Source organism: Pyrgilauda ruficollis, unplaced genomic scaffold, assembly GCF_017590135.1.
Source record: "Pyrgilauda ruficollis isolate IOZ18807 unplaced genomic scaffold, ASM1759013v1 scaffold142, whole genome shotgun sequence".
Taxonomy (NCBI): Eukaryota; Metazoa; Chordata; class Aves; order Passeriformes; family Passeridae; genus Pyrgilauda; species Pyrgilauda ruficollis.
In genome coordinates this window covers 512,785-530,773 of record NW_024512766.1, presented here as the reverse complement: position 1 = coordinate 530,773, position 17,989 = coordinate 512,785, and positions in this window count along the sequence as shown.

Sequence of the window (17,989 nt, the reverse complement as noted above, 5' to 3'; positions counted from 1 at the left end):
ATAAATACCTGTTTCCCAATTATTGGTGTAATTTCCTTACAAACAAACTTGCAATGAAATATCATTTAATTATTTTCTTTGTGACTATTGAAAAAAGTGCTTCAATAACTGAGTTTCTGATACTTTTCTCTTTTTTTCTGTCTGTTTTACATTTTTCCACTTGCACTCTTCCTCAATGGTTTTCATTTGGGGAGAATAAAAGACTAAAAGAAGCAGGAAAGTCAAAAAGTTTTTACTCTGGTTTAAATAAAAATTAGTAAAAGTGTTAATTTAAGCATGTAATATTAGGAAGAAAAATAAGTATAGAGAAGCACCAGAAATTGTATAACAAACCAATTTTGTCCTCCTTTTAGTATAAAATGTCTGATTTCAATGAATTTTTCCCTTTTCAGTTTTTGTAGATTCAAGTTTTGCCTGATGCAGTCAGAGTTGCACAATTCTGGTGCTACTGGAGCAGGCTGAGAGCAGGTTTGGGGTTTTCAGTTGTAACCTGGTCCCTGGTCTCCATCAGCTGCGATAAGAAAAGGGTTAAAACTGCCAGAGCAAACAATTTTGATGCTGTTATGAGGTGATGTTATGTCATGTCTTAAAATCAATTAACTGTTCAATATTTTTAAAAATCACTCAATCCCTGAAAAGCATGTGGTCCCAGATGGGGTCCAATAACTCAGACAACAACATGCTCCACAAAATTAAAAGCAGAAAAGGCAAACTAGGCCTAAATCTCTAGAATATTTTATCAAGATATCTGCCATTTGCTTAGAATGTTAAGCAGTGATTTTATTGTTTTGAGGCACATGAAGCCTCTTCTTTAAAAGGCAATTTGTATAGAGCAACACAATGTAACTCCCCCCTCAACAGCCCTCCCGTGGATAAGTGAATCTTTACAGCTCCAGAAGAACTTTGGCTGTTTTGTGGCAGGAAATCAGGTTAATGAAGAGATCTGAGCCCCACACGTGCCCACAGTGACACTGGCCAGAGAGTTCCTCCAGCTTCAGACAAAGAAGCCAGCAGGAATTCCTGCCCCTGGCTGAATGCCAGGATTGAACTCTTCCCTGAGCAGCACCTTCCACGAGCCACTAACTCGATGAGATGGCAGTTTCATTAGAGCTTTACAGCATTTATTGAGCATTTAATTACTTTCCTACACCCTGGTCCTGTTTTAAGGTTTGTTTAATCATTTGTGTCTCTGTTTCTAATGGGGATTTCAGTTTCCAAATGGGCTTGAAGCCAGAGATGTAAATGGAGGGCACAATATATTGCTTCCTGAAAGATGACACAGGACAGAGGGGAGGAGAAGAGGAGGGCACAGAAGGAGCAAGGAGGATGAGGGAATGTGGGGGAAAATGTAATCTTAAGATTCAGGCTAATTGAACACCCCACCAGGAGAAGATGGATGATGCTGCTGGGCAATTAGCAGACTAAGAAATATCAATAAATGAGTCTCTTATAGAAGACCTTCAACAGAGAGAAAATGGCTCAGATGAAGGAGCTGAGGAGAAGAGCTCTGCAGAGGGAGAAGTGAGATGCACAAAGCAGCCATTAAATCAAAATAGGTGGGTCTGCAGTATTAGAGCTGAGTAAAGAGGAAGGTAATGCCTGACAGGCAGGATTGGCCCTCTGAGCTTCCCAAGGATGGGATTCAGGAGGGCTTAACCTTCAGGGAAATGAAGAGTTTCTGACAAGGTGGGACACAACACAGTGGTAACAGTGGGTTCAGAGCAATGTGGGTCTCTTTTCCAAGCAGTTCTTCTAGGAACATTTATGCCTGGCTGGCAAAACTGCCCCATCCCACAGGAATCACAGGAATGGGTGAGGTTGGATCATCTGATCCCACCTCCCTGCTCCAGCAGGGCTATCCCACAGCACAGGGCACAGGGATATCCCCAGTGAGGAGACTCCACAGCCTCTCTGGACAATCTGTTCAGGGCTCGGTCAGTGCCCAAGGAAGAAGTTCTGCCTCCTGTCCAGGTGGAGCCTCCTGGGATCAGTCCCTGCCCGTTCCTCTGGTGCCATCGCTGGGCCCCCGGAGCAGAGCCTGGGCCCTGCTTGGAGCCCTCCATTTGGATATTTATACACACTTATACTCTCAGTCCTGTCTTCCGGAGCAGTTTTTCACCTGGCTTTTTTCTTTTTTTTTTTTTTTTTCTTTCTTTAGAATCATGGGAGAGAAAATAGGATTTCACAGGATCACCAAGTCCTAACTACTGCAGTCTCAGGAAACATCATACAATCCCAGTAAAAAATCCATGGAACTCTACCTTAAATTCTGCTCAGATTATTGTCTCACTTCCCCTTTACTCCTGCTGAACAGCTGTTGCAAGAATCTGTCCTTGTGGACTTCAGTATGCTTAACAAATTTCCAGCCTAGATATATTCCTTCTAGGTTATGCCCATGTGTTCTTGTGCCAGTTTTTTTCCTTCAGTTTAATTACTCTTCTCCCTTCCTGCTGTTTACTTAATTGCTTTTATCAGCTTGATTTAAGAGCTTGTTATGAAGTGTTTTTAACTGCCTTTTACTTTGTTTCTAACTAGACTGTACAGTGCCTCAAGGGGTTTGGCAGGGGCTTTCTGTTGTCATAATTCTCTGATTATTCTTAATCCTGTGAGCCATTCCTCTATCACAGATGGTTTGGAGGTACTTAGAAACAGCACTGTCGTGGTGTCACCAGGTTACTAAACCAAGAATATTCAAAACCCAGTCCCTCTGGCAGCTGTGAAAATTCAGGAAGCATGATTTGCATCAGGGTCTATGGGGTCCCATGAACGTGGTGCTGTGACATTTTTCAGTTTAGAGTGACTGAACTGCTTCTTGACCCAAGAAATTATTGGACACTGTTCAAGTGACTAGGGATGTTATTCAAATATGAGCTGAATCTATGTAAAGTGTCAGCTTCCCACAGATGTGGTCAGAAATAGCAATTATTGATAATATTCCTGCCACTGTTTAAACCTTTCTGTAAATAAATATGCATTTAGAGGGCAGTGTGAGTATGAGAACACTCTGCTCCTTTCTTGCTCTGGTACCTGGCATTTCTTCACCAAATGGGCTTTTTGCCAGGGGGTAAATACTGTCCCTTTTGTTAACTCCCATTTGGAAAGGTAATTCCTGAAGCTAGATGATGATGACTGCATATTTTGCCCCACTACTGCCTAAACCACCAGCATTTTGTGGAAGGGTGAAAGCATCACACCAGTGATGTGTCTGCAGGTTTGGTATCTTGTGCTGAATTGCTGGAGCAGCTCCCCTCAGAGCAAATCCCTGGATACCTCCCATTTGCTGGGATCCTGCAGCCTGGCTGTGGGAGCAGGGGAGAGAGCTGCAAGCTTTCCACGTACCTGCTTTGCTACTCCTGAGCCAGCAGACATCATGTGCATTTGATTTATTCAATGAATGGGAGTCTAATTATAAAGCAGAGGAAATCACTGAAGCATAAATTTATGGGCTCCCTGAGTTCACCTCCCATGTAGGCAGAGATCAGTGGTGGGAGTTGATGTTAGCAGTAGTGAAGATGTCAGGGAGGGAGGTGGATACCTGCAGGCTTTCCCTGACTCCGGGGTGGAGGGGAACAGGGATGATGTGCCAGCAACAGGAGAGGCTCAGCTGGCAATGGATTTCAAACATCTCTTTGAGTCCAGGATGTTATGACAAGAGAAACAGGGAGACTTAGATAAAAAGTCCAGCGTGTTCTGACAGCAGCCTGTCCCTCTGTTTGGATATAGCATGAAAAACTGAGTCATAAAGGGCTGCAGCTATACACTGCAACTTTGTGCCCATTTTTGGCTACGTCTTGAATTACAAAAAATTACAATGACTTCTTAGAAAGGAAATACTTGCCTTTCTACTAATATGCTGTAATATTCCTGGAAGGGAGCCAGTGTGTCAATTTAAGTACCCTCTCAAAGTGTGAGGGGCTGTGATATTTCCAAGTCCCAATGCCAGCTCGAGCCTCTCTGGAATGTGTGCCAAAGTCTTCCCACTGAGAAGAATGCCTCACATTAAGCATGTCATCCCTGGGCTGGCCCTCAGCTCCTTCCCCAGCTCGGGAGTTTCAGCTTTAACCTTCATTCTTGTATCCCATTTCCCAGCCCCATGGAAAAAAAATGCCATGGAGGGCTCTCCCCTCATCCCCATCATCCCTTTACACATTAATGTGAAATGAAACGTTCTCATGGTTGGCTGTTGAACAACAGACAGCAATTCCTGTGTGGGGAATTTTAATGTCACATTTCTTTCCTCACCTGGATGCTGCTCAGTGTGCTTGTCACTGCAGCTTAGAATTTATGTGTGTCCTAGGACCCAGCCCTGCAGAGGTGACCAAAAATTCAAAAAAGTCCAAATTCGAGCCCAAAGGATGGAAAACAAAAGTTTTGTCTGGGTAAAACATACTTCAGAAAGACTTTCTGACAGGATATGTCTGTCCTCAAGAACATCCTCAGACTTGTTCAGTAACACATTTAGAAATCCAGTTAACCATCATGCACTTGCAGTATAATGGAAATAAAAAGTACAGCCCATTTTAAGACTGATGAAATGTGAAACCCTTAGAAGAATATAATCAGATATGTTTTCAAATTAGGCCAAAATTTTTATGAGGCCAAGCTCAAAAATATTGATGATTTCTGAGTTGGACAGTAAGAAATTTGATCTTCTTTGTATGGGTTTTTAAAAACACCAAGATATTAATCTCCATCTTGACTTATTTGGGCCTCAAATATTCTCCATTTTTTCTCAAAATGTTGGAGCCAAGGGTTTGTCTGCATGTGTTTGAGTATAAAATTAAGGAAGACACAAAATAAACCTCCTCTGCAGGCACAGAACAAGGAGATTTGACACTCTGTAAAAAGGGGAATGGGAATTGCCCTTCCATTGTCATTACTGGCTCTGCTGATTTCCCTGGTTTCAGTTTTCCTGGCAAGCTGGGAGTCCATCGTAGCAGGAAGATGAATTTAAGAATGTCTTAATTCACAATTAATCTACGTAACTTTCTAAAGTACAGGAGTGGGACAAAACCAAACCAGTCTAAAAAATTAAAAGAAAATTGCTAAAAACAATAGGCTTGTAAAAGCAGGATTTTAACTCAGTTTGTAATTTAAGGAGAAGGATTTTTAATACTTTTCTTTGACAAGGTCAGTAATTACAGAAGAGAAGAAAATCTTAATAACTTTTTTATTATCTAAATATTTCTTTTTGAGACAGGCTGGGAGAGGATATCACAGATTTGGACAAAAAAAATTACGGGATATCACAACTTAGTAGCAGTGGGAAATACACAGGAATACTGGTGTGAAAGTATCAGACGGGTTGAAGTCTTCTACAAAAACAAGACAACAAACCCCATTTTGGAAAAAAATAAGTTTGATAACATGTTTTTCCATGTTCTGAGGTCTGAAAGGTGAGATGCACCATGGTAACATTGTGATATTTTACCCCATTCTTGGTCCTCATTTTAGCATCATTTCAAATCCCATTTGATGTGTCTCACTCTTTACTGGTTTGGGCTTTTTGCTTTTGCTTTAGAAAAGTTTGGAGAAATAAAGGATTAACTATCCTTCAGCTCCCCTGGACATGTGAAATCCAGACAACTTGCTTTGAATTTTTCTATTTTTCTCGTATTATTCAGTCCTTTTTTTCGTTCCTTTTTTTTTTTTTTTTTTTTTTTTTTTTTTTCAATTAACATGGAAATATAAACTTTTGTCCATGTTTTTTATTTTGATTTAGTTTGGGATTGACTTTATTGAGGGATTTTTTTGGGGGAGGGGGTTGGGTTTTTCTTGTTTAATTTTGGTTTGTTTGGTTTCATTGTTTTGTTTTTAGGTTTTTGTTTTTAATTAAGGGATACAGTAAGGGACATCCTCTGCTGCTGTAAATCAGAGTAGTGTGAGGAATTTAAACAGAGTGTTTTGAGACTGAGTTAGGATCTAGAGTTTAGGGACTGTGGATACAGGCTAAATTAACACAAATAGGTTTCTGCACTTGTTAACCACACAAAAAGATAACAGAGTAGATAGAGAAAGAATATACATATATAAAAGAAGGAATGCATGAATGCATACATATTATTTAAATGTATTTTTATGTACTAAATGTGTTTATTTGAAGTAAATGTAATAATATCAATGCACTATTAATCCCCTTACATTTACAAATATGTGGATTTAGAGATAATTAATAATTACATTTATTAATATTCATAGTTAATGTATTTACAGCAAAAATGTTGCTTATTTGCTGGTTTTTTAGAAAGAAAAGGTATTAAGGATTGACTTTATAGCTGGGAGAAGGTAGGCAGAAAAACACAGAACAAAATTTGGCAATCGACTTCTGCACATCAGTTTGACCATGAATGACCTTGGAGTACCTTTTGTTAAATTTTCCTTGGGCATAATTTGTGATCAAGGAATCAAACCTGAAGAAGCCTGTGCTGTCTTTGTTTACAGAGAAAAAAGCTTTCCCTAAAGGATAACTTCACTTTTCCTTTCTCCTAAGGGAAAAAACTGCTGGGGACCCACCCTCAAACACAGAATTACCGGATGGTGAGGTTGGAAAAGAATTCCAAGGTCATTGAGTCCAACTTGTGATTGATCCCCACTGTGTCAACCAGACCACGGCACTGAGTGCCACATCCAGGTGTTCCTTGGACACCTCCAGGGATGGGGACGCCACCATCTTCCTTCCAATGTTTATCAACACTTCCTAGGAAGAAATTCCCCCTGGTGTCCAACCTGAACCTCCGCCAGTGCAGCTTAAGGCCACTTCTTCTTGTACTGTCAAAATGTCACAGTCTCAGGATTATGGCCACACAGATGAGGGGCTGGGACAGTCTTGACCTCTTTTTTGGCAAGTGAGAGGACCAAGTTGCTTGGAGCTTCCACAGAGAACCTCTGAGCGAGCCCATTTCCCACAGTTTGTTTGTTTCTACACTGTCTTTAACCTTAGGTACTCATAGGCACCCTGAAGAGTCTCTCCAAAGTGGGTTGAGCTCCCCTCTTGGCTATGCTTGTGAAAATCTAGACACTCCTTTGGAAGTAACCTGGGTTTTGATCTTTGATTGACTTTGGCTACTGCAGGAGCTGATCCTCCAGGATGCTGAGCCCTTCTGTTAAATCTGAAGTGTTTGGTTGTGATTTCACTGCTGCAAACCCCTGGTTCAGTGGGGTGAGGGACCTTCCCACAACCAGAGCAACAGCTGAGTGACGTGACCCCCACAGAGGATTGAAGTGACCCCCATGGAGGACTGGGCCTGTGGTTTGTTTATGGAAAACCGATCCAGGGCTGGAGCGGTGATTACACAGAGCACTCGCCGGCTCCTGCTCCATCCCCGTGCCAACAACAACAGCGCAATGCTCCGAGTCAAACCTGCTCACAGGGCTGCAGCTGAGTCAATGGATGGGACTCTTGCCAGCTCCCAGCCAGCCAGGGGTAGTTTGTTCCTCTTTAAGTCACTCAGATCACATTCATCTCCAATGCTGGGTGAAATTCGGAGGTAGCGCAGGAATCTGCCGGGAATGTTTTGAGAGCTTTGGCACCATCCCCAATGGCAGCAGAGACCAACCACTCAGGGTTATCTCCTTCTTTTGTCCATCCCATGACACTTCCCAGCTCCTCTCAGCTTCTAATTTAGCCTTCCCATGGAATAATATGCTGCAGATTATTTAACTGTGTCTTCGCTTTTAAAATTGGAATGTTTGCATTTCCTTACCCACATTGATCAGTGAACTTAAGGCATGGGTAATGTGCAGGGAAGAGTCAAGAATATAAATATTATAGGTAGAAGAAATAGAATTAAACACAGTTACCTTTAATAACCCTGTATATATGTTATATACATAAATAAATATTTGCTGTAATCTCAAGCGAGATGTATACATGTATAAGCTGCCTATAAGTACTTTCTATAAAAATCAGTGTTTTAAAAGATAGAAATCCTTGTTGAGGGCCAAACAGCTTCTAGTTCATCATCACTGGAAGGCATGATAAAAATAGAAATTAGAAATTAGAAATAGAAATAGAAATAATAGAAATAGAAATAGAAATAGAAATAGAAATAGAAATAGAAATAGAAATAGAAATAGAAATAATAAGCCTTTGAAAGTCAACAGGTAATTTTTTAAACTCTCCTGCTCAGCACTGAAAGAAGACAAAAATCATGGGAGTACCGAGGAAAAGGAGTTCAGAGGTCAGCATACTGGAAAAACAAAGATCCTCACCTGTAATAAATCAATACACTTTAAATTGAATCCTCAACTTCTTCAATTCTCACAAAGAAATAATTTCTTTGTAAAGTTTTGATGTTGCATTTAGGGAGGGAAAAGCTTAGCCAGTTGTTTATTCAGAGAACACAAGCAAAACACTGTAACTTTTAATGCTATAAGTTCTCGTAGCTGCGCTGAAGCAAAAGAAACAGCTGCTGTTGATCTAACACAGCTTAGCACCTTTCTAAAACATCTTCTAATGCCTCCAAGCACTCTCTTGAGGTTTTGTCATTTTGTTTTAATTAGGTGGGGGGGGGGAAAACCTCTAGAAAGATAAAGGCAAATCTTCAAGGAATGGAATGCAAAGATCTGTGGGCTAAGGGAAAAGAAAACATCCAATTTTAAAGGAGGACAAAAAAGGCAAATAGTAAGATTCAAATTGTAAATTTATTAATACTCTTCAGAAATTGCAAAACGTTTTAAGTGTAAAACTCCCAAAATTTTGGAACTGCTGCTAAAATAGAATACAAATAAATTTATGTGGAGAAATTAATCAAAAGTTCTATTTGTAACATTTTAATAGAGTATTTGACTTTATGAAGTTGATACTAGTAAAATTTAGTTTACATTTGTTCAAAGAGACAAAACATTTCTCATTCATATAATGAGAAATTAGAAGCAGAAAGTCAGCATTCATTACGCTTTTAAGACTGTTGAGAACTGAACTGAGGTACAATTCTCTGATGTCTGTCACCAACATTTTTGCTGATTTTGGGGTTAAATATGATCAATGTGATGAGTTTCGCCTGCATAGGAAGCTCATTTTGTGAGATAACCTGAACCACAACTCCCAGGAATATTATAGATAAAAGGGAGAAAGAGAGAGCCTGATTAATGAGAAACCAACCCAGAAAAGATAATTCTGCTTAAAATATATTTAATGTTTTAACATTAACATTTTAACATTTAACTAATATATTACTATTTATCTAGCTTTTAAAATTTTAATGTATTTTATTTATTTTTTTATTCCTCCAGTGAACAACCAAAAAGCTTGGAGAAAACTCTTTTTTTCTTCCTAAAAATAATGTAGTGGTTTTCATTGACATTCAGACAAGTAGTGCAAGGCAAGAATCCAGTTTATGCTGCAGTCTCTTCTGTATCACTCCAGTAATGAAGAGGAGGTATAATAGAGCAAGAAATTACATTGGGTTCACCAGTTTTATTGATTTGTCTTTCAGCTGGGTGTAAAGCAATTTTATTCTTAGTGGATTTTAACTTTGGAGCAAAAAGAGGGCTTCTGGACTGCCTAAAATTTGATGAAGGGATCGTTTTACCTCTCTGCTCTTCACAGAGCAGTGAAAAGATCAGTAAAACCTCCTTCATACTCACCAAGCCAGAAGACTCTCACAATAATATCTAGTGGAAGAAAAAGGCCTTTTTGCTCTGTGTCTTTCCTCCACTTACCCAGAGTAAAAGCAGGGATATTTCCCAGCAGAGCAGGCAGCTGCCAGCGAGAGAAAAGAGTGTTTATCCACTTCCCTGGGAGCTGAAGCGTGCTTTTCCACTCTTGTTATGTTAACCTCTGATACCAAATGTTAGTCTTGCCTACCCTGTGTATGACATTGGCAGGCACAGGGGAGTAAGCAAAAAAAAAAAAAAAAAAAAAAAAAAAAAGAATGAAAAAAAATATTATTTTGGCTCTTCACAGCACAACAAGAAAGGACCATTTGTGGATCCCTTCAGTTGCTAAGCTGTGATCTCTCAAGGTTTTCTGCCTGTGTTGTCTCAGTCACATCCATCCAGAATGAAGAAGCTCTACTGCTCAATCCATGTTTGCAAAGTTGCAAAGTGGACTTTTAGCTTGAATCTTTTGGAGAGCCCAATGGCGTGAGTCTCCTTCAGAAGTTATTACAAAATATTCAGGATCAGATTTCCTTTTTTTTTTTTTTTTTTTTTTTTTTTTTTTTTTTTTTTTTTTATCATTTCCACTGCACCAAGCCAGAACAGAACAGAGTAATGAAAGGGTGTTAACATTTTCATACTGGGTAGAAATCTGTTAATCAAAAATTTTTGCAATAAATACATAAATATAAGGCAGGTATTATAGTAGCCTGTTGTTCTCATTTAAGTTTTCTGGACTTTTAGCTTAAAAGAGTGACTGAACACTGTTTTAGTATCTGATCCAGATTAATCTAACTGATAACGTTTGATGTTTTAAGTGGACCTTAAAAACTGAATACTTTGGAGCACTTGGAATACTTTGCAATAAAAGTTGCAAAAACAAAATAATCTTTTAAATAGAAATTTCAGTAGTAGAAACCTTTCCTCATGGAAAATATTTCTGAAATATTTTTGTTTGCTTCTTTGCTTCTTTGTTTCAAAAGAATACAGTTGTGGGGTTTGTTTTTTTTTTTTTTTTTTGGTTTTTTTGGTTTTTGTTTTTTTTTTTTTTTTTTTTTTTTTTTTTTTTTTTGTTGGCTGTGGTTTTTTGTTTGTTTGTTTTTTGGGATGGTGTGTCAGTTTTTGTTGTTGTTTTTGTTAGGGTTTTTTGTTTGTTTGTTTTGTTTTGTTAAAATACAGTGGCAAAGCAAACATCTCACTTGAGATTTGGAAACATCCAGAACCAGCATCAAATGTTCATGATAATCTGGGAGCACTGGTAAAAGACTGCGATTTCATGTCAGAGCGGGACTCTGGGTGTATTTTTAAGTAGAGAGGATGACTCTTGAATTATAGCTTTTAACAACTGGCCTGAGTAGGCTGCAGGTTAAATAATTGCAAAAGTGATTGTGCCTCAGGCCATTGTAGAAGTGGCAAAACCGTGCCTTATCACCTTCCTCTGCATGTTGACATGATTTTATAGCCCCAGATTGCAAGCAGCATTATCTTTGTTTCTCTAAATTCCTCTGACTGCAGCTATTCTTGTTCTTTTCAGTCCTATTTACTCTTCCAACCAGCTCTTCCATCCCTTCTTTGTCTTCTTGTCAGCCTCCCACTTCCTACATGCTACTACTGCACTTTTTTCCCACAAACCTCAGAAATGCTATTATGAAAGGGTAGGTGATGTGTTAAACCTTTAGCTGGGACCCCAGCCCTTGTGTTGTACACATGAAGCCACAAGTGCAGAGCACAAGGAGGTGGAATTTCTGGAAAACAGGGTCAGTGATAGTGGCTTGCACAGCAGCTGAAAGAATAGAGCAGCCCTATAGAAAGAATCACAGAGTCACAGAATCACTGAAGTTGGGAAAGACCTCCAAGGTCATCCAGTCCAACCTGTGGCCAAATACCACTACATCAACTAAACCAGAGCACTGAGTGCCACGTCCAGGTTTTTCTTGAACATCTCCAGCAATGGGAACTCCACCATCTCCCTGAGAAGCCCATTCCAATGTTTAGGAGCCCTTTCAGTGCATCCCACACAGTCATCCATGAGACTGACCCAAGCACTGATGGCTATCCAAGCTCCACAGCAGTGTCTGTGTGGGGTGTTTTAACACAAGCCATTTCTGTGTGAGCAGGGACACATCTACTGCATTTAACATGCAGCCCAAGCATAATCACGCAGAAATTTTGCATGTTCTTCATTTTATTGAGCTGATTCAGGATCCCATCTCTGGGAAAAACACAGTGGAGCATGGAAATTGCCTTAAAGAGCTTGAGACTGCAGCAGAACTGACATGTGGCATTTCTCTCAGTGCAAAGCAAGGCATGCTGCATGGTCAGTTTTTCCCAAGTGAAAAAATTCCCACTTGCTGTAGGTATCACATCTCAGGAACAAAAGCCTCTCTGTGGGGGGAGGACTTAAAACTGCATTGCATGCTAGGAAATTTGTAGGTTCTAGCTGGACATTTTTAAGATTTTGTTATATTTTCTCACTTTACTGGCTCAGTATGACCCTGAGATCTGTCACCTTGTTAGATACAGTGCAACATCCACTCTTTTTTTGAGGTATTTCAAAAAATAGAAGTCATGCATAAAAGAAAGGGAAAATTTCAAAAATTAAAGGAAGATACAGGGGAGGTAACAAGGTACAATGAAGAAAGTGAATTAATCCCTGAGGATATGGAGATTGGTATGGACAGAATTAAAGGAGTGATTATTTGTTTAACATTCTGGGCCTAGCTCAGTATCGTCATATTTCCATAAAGAAATCAGAGATTCCTTGAGTTTTGCTTTATTTGTGGTTGATGAGAGCCAAAATATCTGTCTCTATCAGCTAAGGTCTGACTGTAACACTGACTGCCTTGATGCAAGAATAATCTCTAATTTCAGAAGATGTAGCCATGCAAATGGGTTTTATTCACTCTCAGGATAAAAATTTCATCTCATTCATTTAATAATGTTTAGGCAGAGACCATGACAATTAAGGGAAAGCCAAGATGCTTCCTTAGACTATAAACAGTGCCAAAAAAACAGTCCTTAACAGCTTTAGATTCAACTCCTTACAGACATTTCAAGCAATTCTATAGCATAATGATGTCTTGCTTTATATCAAAGGCAGAGCTTGCAGGGACAGAGGCTGTGTTTAACAAATCTGCTGGCTACTTAGAACAAGCCATACTGGGGAATTGCCTCCAGCAGGAACTTCTCAGCAAGGGGAAAAAGCATCGAATTAACCGCTAAAGGAAAGATAAAAATCAAACCCAGCATGTGCACTGGAGAGAACACACATGCCATAACTTCATAACAGTCCTAAAGCCCCATAAATTTTCTTATTGTTGCTTGTGTGACCAAGCTTGTATGACTCATGGATTAGGCTGTGCCAGTCAGGGATGATTGTGCGACCATCCCCATCTTCCTGCAATAAACACTCTCTGTGTCCTCTGCTCAACGCATGATTTCTTCATTCTCCTCCCTTGCAGGGCAGAAACCTCAGTTGCTATTCTGGTCCTTGATAAAGGAATGTCTCAGCTGCAGAACTGGAATGAGACATGGGACAGACAGCAAAGCATGTGAGTAGGAACCTTTTACACAACCACAGGCGTGGGTTAAACGTTGATGATATTTGGGAAGAGAGAGATTTGCCATGAGCATGTAGCAGAACAGAATTTGGCATGAGCTCCCTCAGAGGGGAAAAGAGTTCCTTATAAACTAAGAACTTTGCCTAATCTTAGCTCCAGGCATGGACAGCCTGAAGCACAACCAGCCCCAAGTGTCAGTAGTGCAATTCAATCAAAAGAACATGCTGGATTTTTCCATCCAGCCTCTTTTTTTACCCACTACTCCCATGATGAGAGATGGGGTCAAAAGCCATAAAGTCTTTGGACTAAAAAGAAATTATAATTTTAAAAGCCTCCATGCCTTTGCTTTTTTCCTTATCCCACTTGATTCCCAACAGGATGAATTTGTTCTTCCAAATAAAACTGGGGAAGAATGGAATGTGGGTGAAAAACATTTGTCTTTTTACTTGGTTGTAAAATACGTATGCATTGCAATGAAAGAAAAAGGTAATCTCTTTCTTTGAATTGAGGTTAAGAAAAGGCTCTGAGCATCCAAAAGACTCCATTGCCTGCTCACACAGCTCCTAAGGAGTGGTTTTGACTCTGTTGTGCATCCTTTATCCCTTGATCCATGTCTTGTGCTGGATGCAGAGCATCAGCACATCCCTTGCCTGTAGGAGCATCCCACTGTGGATGGGGCCAGAATGATCCAGGTGCCAGGCCTGCCTGAAACCTGCTGGGGACACCATCATTTGAAATAATCCCAAATCAGTCCAGGGACTTCCTAATTAGCTCACAGACAACCCCAGTGAGCTTAAACTTAATACTATAGAAAGATGCATTAAATGTTTTACCTAAAGGCCCTCAAAGATTACTTAGTTACATGTGTGTACTAGGCTTGGGAAATGCCTTATTTAAGAAAAAAAGAGGAAAAAAAAAGATAAAAAAGATAGTCCAGGATGGACAGAGAGCACACTTTGGCCCAGAATTGTTTCAAACCCTCTGCCTGTACATCTGCATTGGCTCAAATGGGACTTTCAGTTTTTGGCTGCCTGAAAGTTGATCCATACCAAGTTGGCTGCCCTGCCCCTCCTCCTCCAGAAGATGTGATTTCACACTAAGGTTTTAGGGAATTAAGTGTAGAAGCCCAGCCAAATGGGCATCAGCATCCATTAGGTAAAAAGTTTGAATAAAAGTTGCTTTAATTCAAATAAAATTGCCTTGTAAGGACACAACACACAAATATTAACTACAGGGGATGCAAGCCAGTGCTGAGGAATGTCCCACTGGCTTCAACAAGCTGACTTCTGCTGTTAAATACACTTTGTCAGCTCTACTTGGAACCAAAACTTTTTCTATTCCAGCAGACAAAAAGAAGAATGTTAACTAGATTAGTTTATGCAAAATATCATTGCCCATTGCTACACCAACTTTTGTAGCTGCTTGCAAATGAATAAGAGAATGCACTTCTCTTTTCACAGAGTGTTTCACTGTTCAACTTTGCTTTGCTTTTCTCTATTTTCTGTTTCTTTTGGTAGTGACCATTGAGAAGAGCACCTATATTTGACACTAAGAGCAGGAATAAACACACAGGTCAGAACACATTTCCTGGATGTGTGGTGTGGAACTGAGCCTTTCATTTCAGTGATGGGCAGCCTGCCTGGATCTAACAGATGCCAGACCAGCAATGCTCTGAGCCCCTTCCATTTGGAACTGCTTGACTTGTATTTATTTTTGTCTTTATTTTGAAAAACATAAATTTGTTGTCCTTTCTTTTATCCTCTTTCTACTTGCTCCAGCTGTTACAGTTCCACTGCACCTAAAAGGTGCAGAAGCACCAGTCCAGGAGGGAAAACCAGTACTGTGGTGGTGACCTCCCTTTTATGAAAATTTCCCCATGATAAAGACATTAAGCGTCCCAAACCAAGTCATATGAATATGTAGTGGAAACTTCCTGAAGGCTTTCACTGGGAAGTTTTCTTCAAAAGCTATGCCAGAGTCCTGAGTACAAGATGTTCCTGAGCATATTTGCTTTCTGTGATGGTGTAAGTCATGTAGTCACGGCAGAGATGGGGGGAGAGAGAACACCTAGACCTGCTCTTGCCCTGGCAGGGTCCATTACAGCCTTGTGCGTCCTCGCTGACTTCTTTACTCTGTTGGGGTTTTTCAGCATATTTTAAACTACATGACACATTTAATCATTTCTTCTGTCTTTTTCCAGGTCTTCTCTGACTTGAACATGGCCAGAACTGAGTCCCAGCATCCCAGCTGAATCTTACCAAGCACTTTATGTATCTCTTTATATGTCCCAGTATGGAATTTGTCTTCCTCACAAAAGAATGGTGCTGTGACTCCAAATCTCCTCTTCCTCCATCATTAAAAACTGCAGGCACCTTTTCCCAGTCCTAGCATAAGTAATAGAACCAAACCTCTTCATATGGTTTTAATTTGATTTTTTTCCTCAGCATTTTTCTTACTGATAGTCATGCAAGTTCTCTTCAGCTAACTTGGAATTATAAAAAAATGAAAAAATGAGTAGGGGTTCAAAGTATGTTTATAATTACAAGGAATGTATTTTTTTCCCAAGATGTTGCCTATCATCAACTAACCTTGCTTCTGAATTATTCTTGCAACAAAGACCATCTCTGAAAAAAAAAAGGATAGCATCAGAAAAAGACATATATTATGTAAATCCAAAATATGAGCTAAGCTGATAAGTGATGTAACACATTAGTACATTGGAGAGATTTGTAACCATCCATAACTGTACTGCCAAAACACAGCTACATATTATAGAGTATAAATCCCCTTTTGTATATCACTTAATAGATAGCTTTATTTTGATATAGAAGTACAGATCAATACATTTCCTTTGAAATGAAAAATAATTGTAAAACAATTAAAATTTTGGTCTGAGTACTGCAATGCTGTGTGTGTGTAAAGTCTTTCATGCAAGAAAGTTACTGTAGTTGTACTTACTAGGTGCATTTTAATGCATCTGGATGTTATTTTAATTAATACTATTATTATAATCTCATTTAATCTCACCTTGCTAATTGTCTGCCAAGGAAATAGGTTTGAAGGTGAACTGCATAAAAGCTGACTCTGTAAAATGCCTTTCTTTTAGGAAAAGCCCTGAAGAATAATGGCTTTCAGGGTGTGCCCAGAATTCCTGCTTAATTACGTGCATTATTCCCATCCTCCCTCCTGGCATGCCTGCAGCTCTGGGTACACATTTCACACCACGTCATCTTTGACATACTATGTTAATTGTTATGAGTTGCCCTAACTATTTTTAAGAAAGAGGGAAAGCTGCAGAAGACAACTTTCCAAGAAATGTGTAACAAAACTAAGCTTGAAGTTCTTTGTGAATCATGCTTGGATATTCTTTCTAGTACTTCTCATTTCCCTGGATGCAAGTGAGGATGCCAATGAGGTTTCAGAAATTTCTTCAGCTCTGAAATGGCACCATTGGTATTCTTAAAATAATATTTAAATAATGTTAAAGTAAATAATTTCTATTGTTTCCCACCACCATTTCCACCAAATAAAAAGATAGTTGGATTCCTTTTTACTTCCAACAAAACATTTGCAGCACACTTCAAGTATAAAAAAATAATTTCTAGAGATTTTGTCAGGCCCTTTATAAAATTCTGAAAATTAAAACAAAAGTCATTTTGGCATTTGAAAGGTGAACAGCTTCCTGTACTGAAGATATCAGTTGGTCAAAATGCTCAGAGCTAATCTTCTGCTCCCACTTCTTCTTCCTTACCTTTACTTCAAACCCACCATCTTAAAAAAAGAGAGGACCATATGGCTGGAACACATTTCCATCCCAGGTAAGTGTGTTTGTCAATGGATATTAAAACCCACCACCATGGGAACTGCTCAGACTTGGTGAGGCACATGTGGTGTCCCTACAGCCCCTTGTTTGGGAATTCAACCACAAAGTGGTGCTGTTGCAAAAGCTAACCATTACAGAACGCGCTCCCTGCTTTTAGAATAACCCAAGGCATGCATTAAACTCAATAAAATGTTCATGCATTTGCATACTCACACGCATGTCTTCCCCATAAATATTCAATTTTTTATCATCAAACGAAATCACAGTGGTGTTTGTTAATATGTAAAGAAAAATACATGTCTTCAAAGTATATAAAATATCACATGTTTTGAAGTCTGGTCAAATGCCTAATTAATCAGATCAATGTCTTGTAATTATCCCAATTAAAATCCTCAGAATTCAAAGATTGCTTTCTCCAGCATGATTTGAGCAATGTTTCAGATTCTTCAAGACAGAACAGGGACTTATTAAAAGTAATATTTTACTCTTTTTTTTTTCTTTTTTTTTTTTCCTTGTCAGAACCTCAGATCCAAAGGTGACAGATAGAATAAGGTGACCATTTGGGAGGTGGATTGCTTCTTATTAAACACTCAGAAACCTGTTTAAAGTGTGAAAGAAACCCACCTATGCTAAGGATAAGCATGAGGGAAAAAACCACCCCACCCCCAGAATAACAGATGAAGATGTAGAAATACCTAGAAAGAAGCAGCTTCAGAACAACAGAAACATCTGTAGGGAAAGGTTGGAAAACAGCAAGGACCAAACACGTCTCCATTTTCCTTGGCTGTGAAAACAGGCTGTCTACAATGCTTTTTGCAGTGCACACATATTTGGCGAGATTAAGGTGCCACATCTCAAATTACAAGGCGTCTGATTGCCCACAGACCCAGACACAGGGCAAAACCCCTCCACTCGTGCAAGCTCTGGGAGGTTTGCCTCCCATCAGAGGTAGGCAGCCCTTCTGCCCAGGTCATTTGCTTCTAGACTTCTTCTTTTTTTTTTTTTT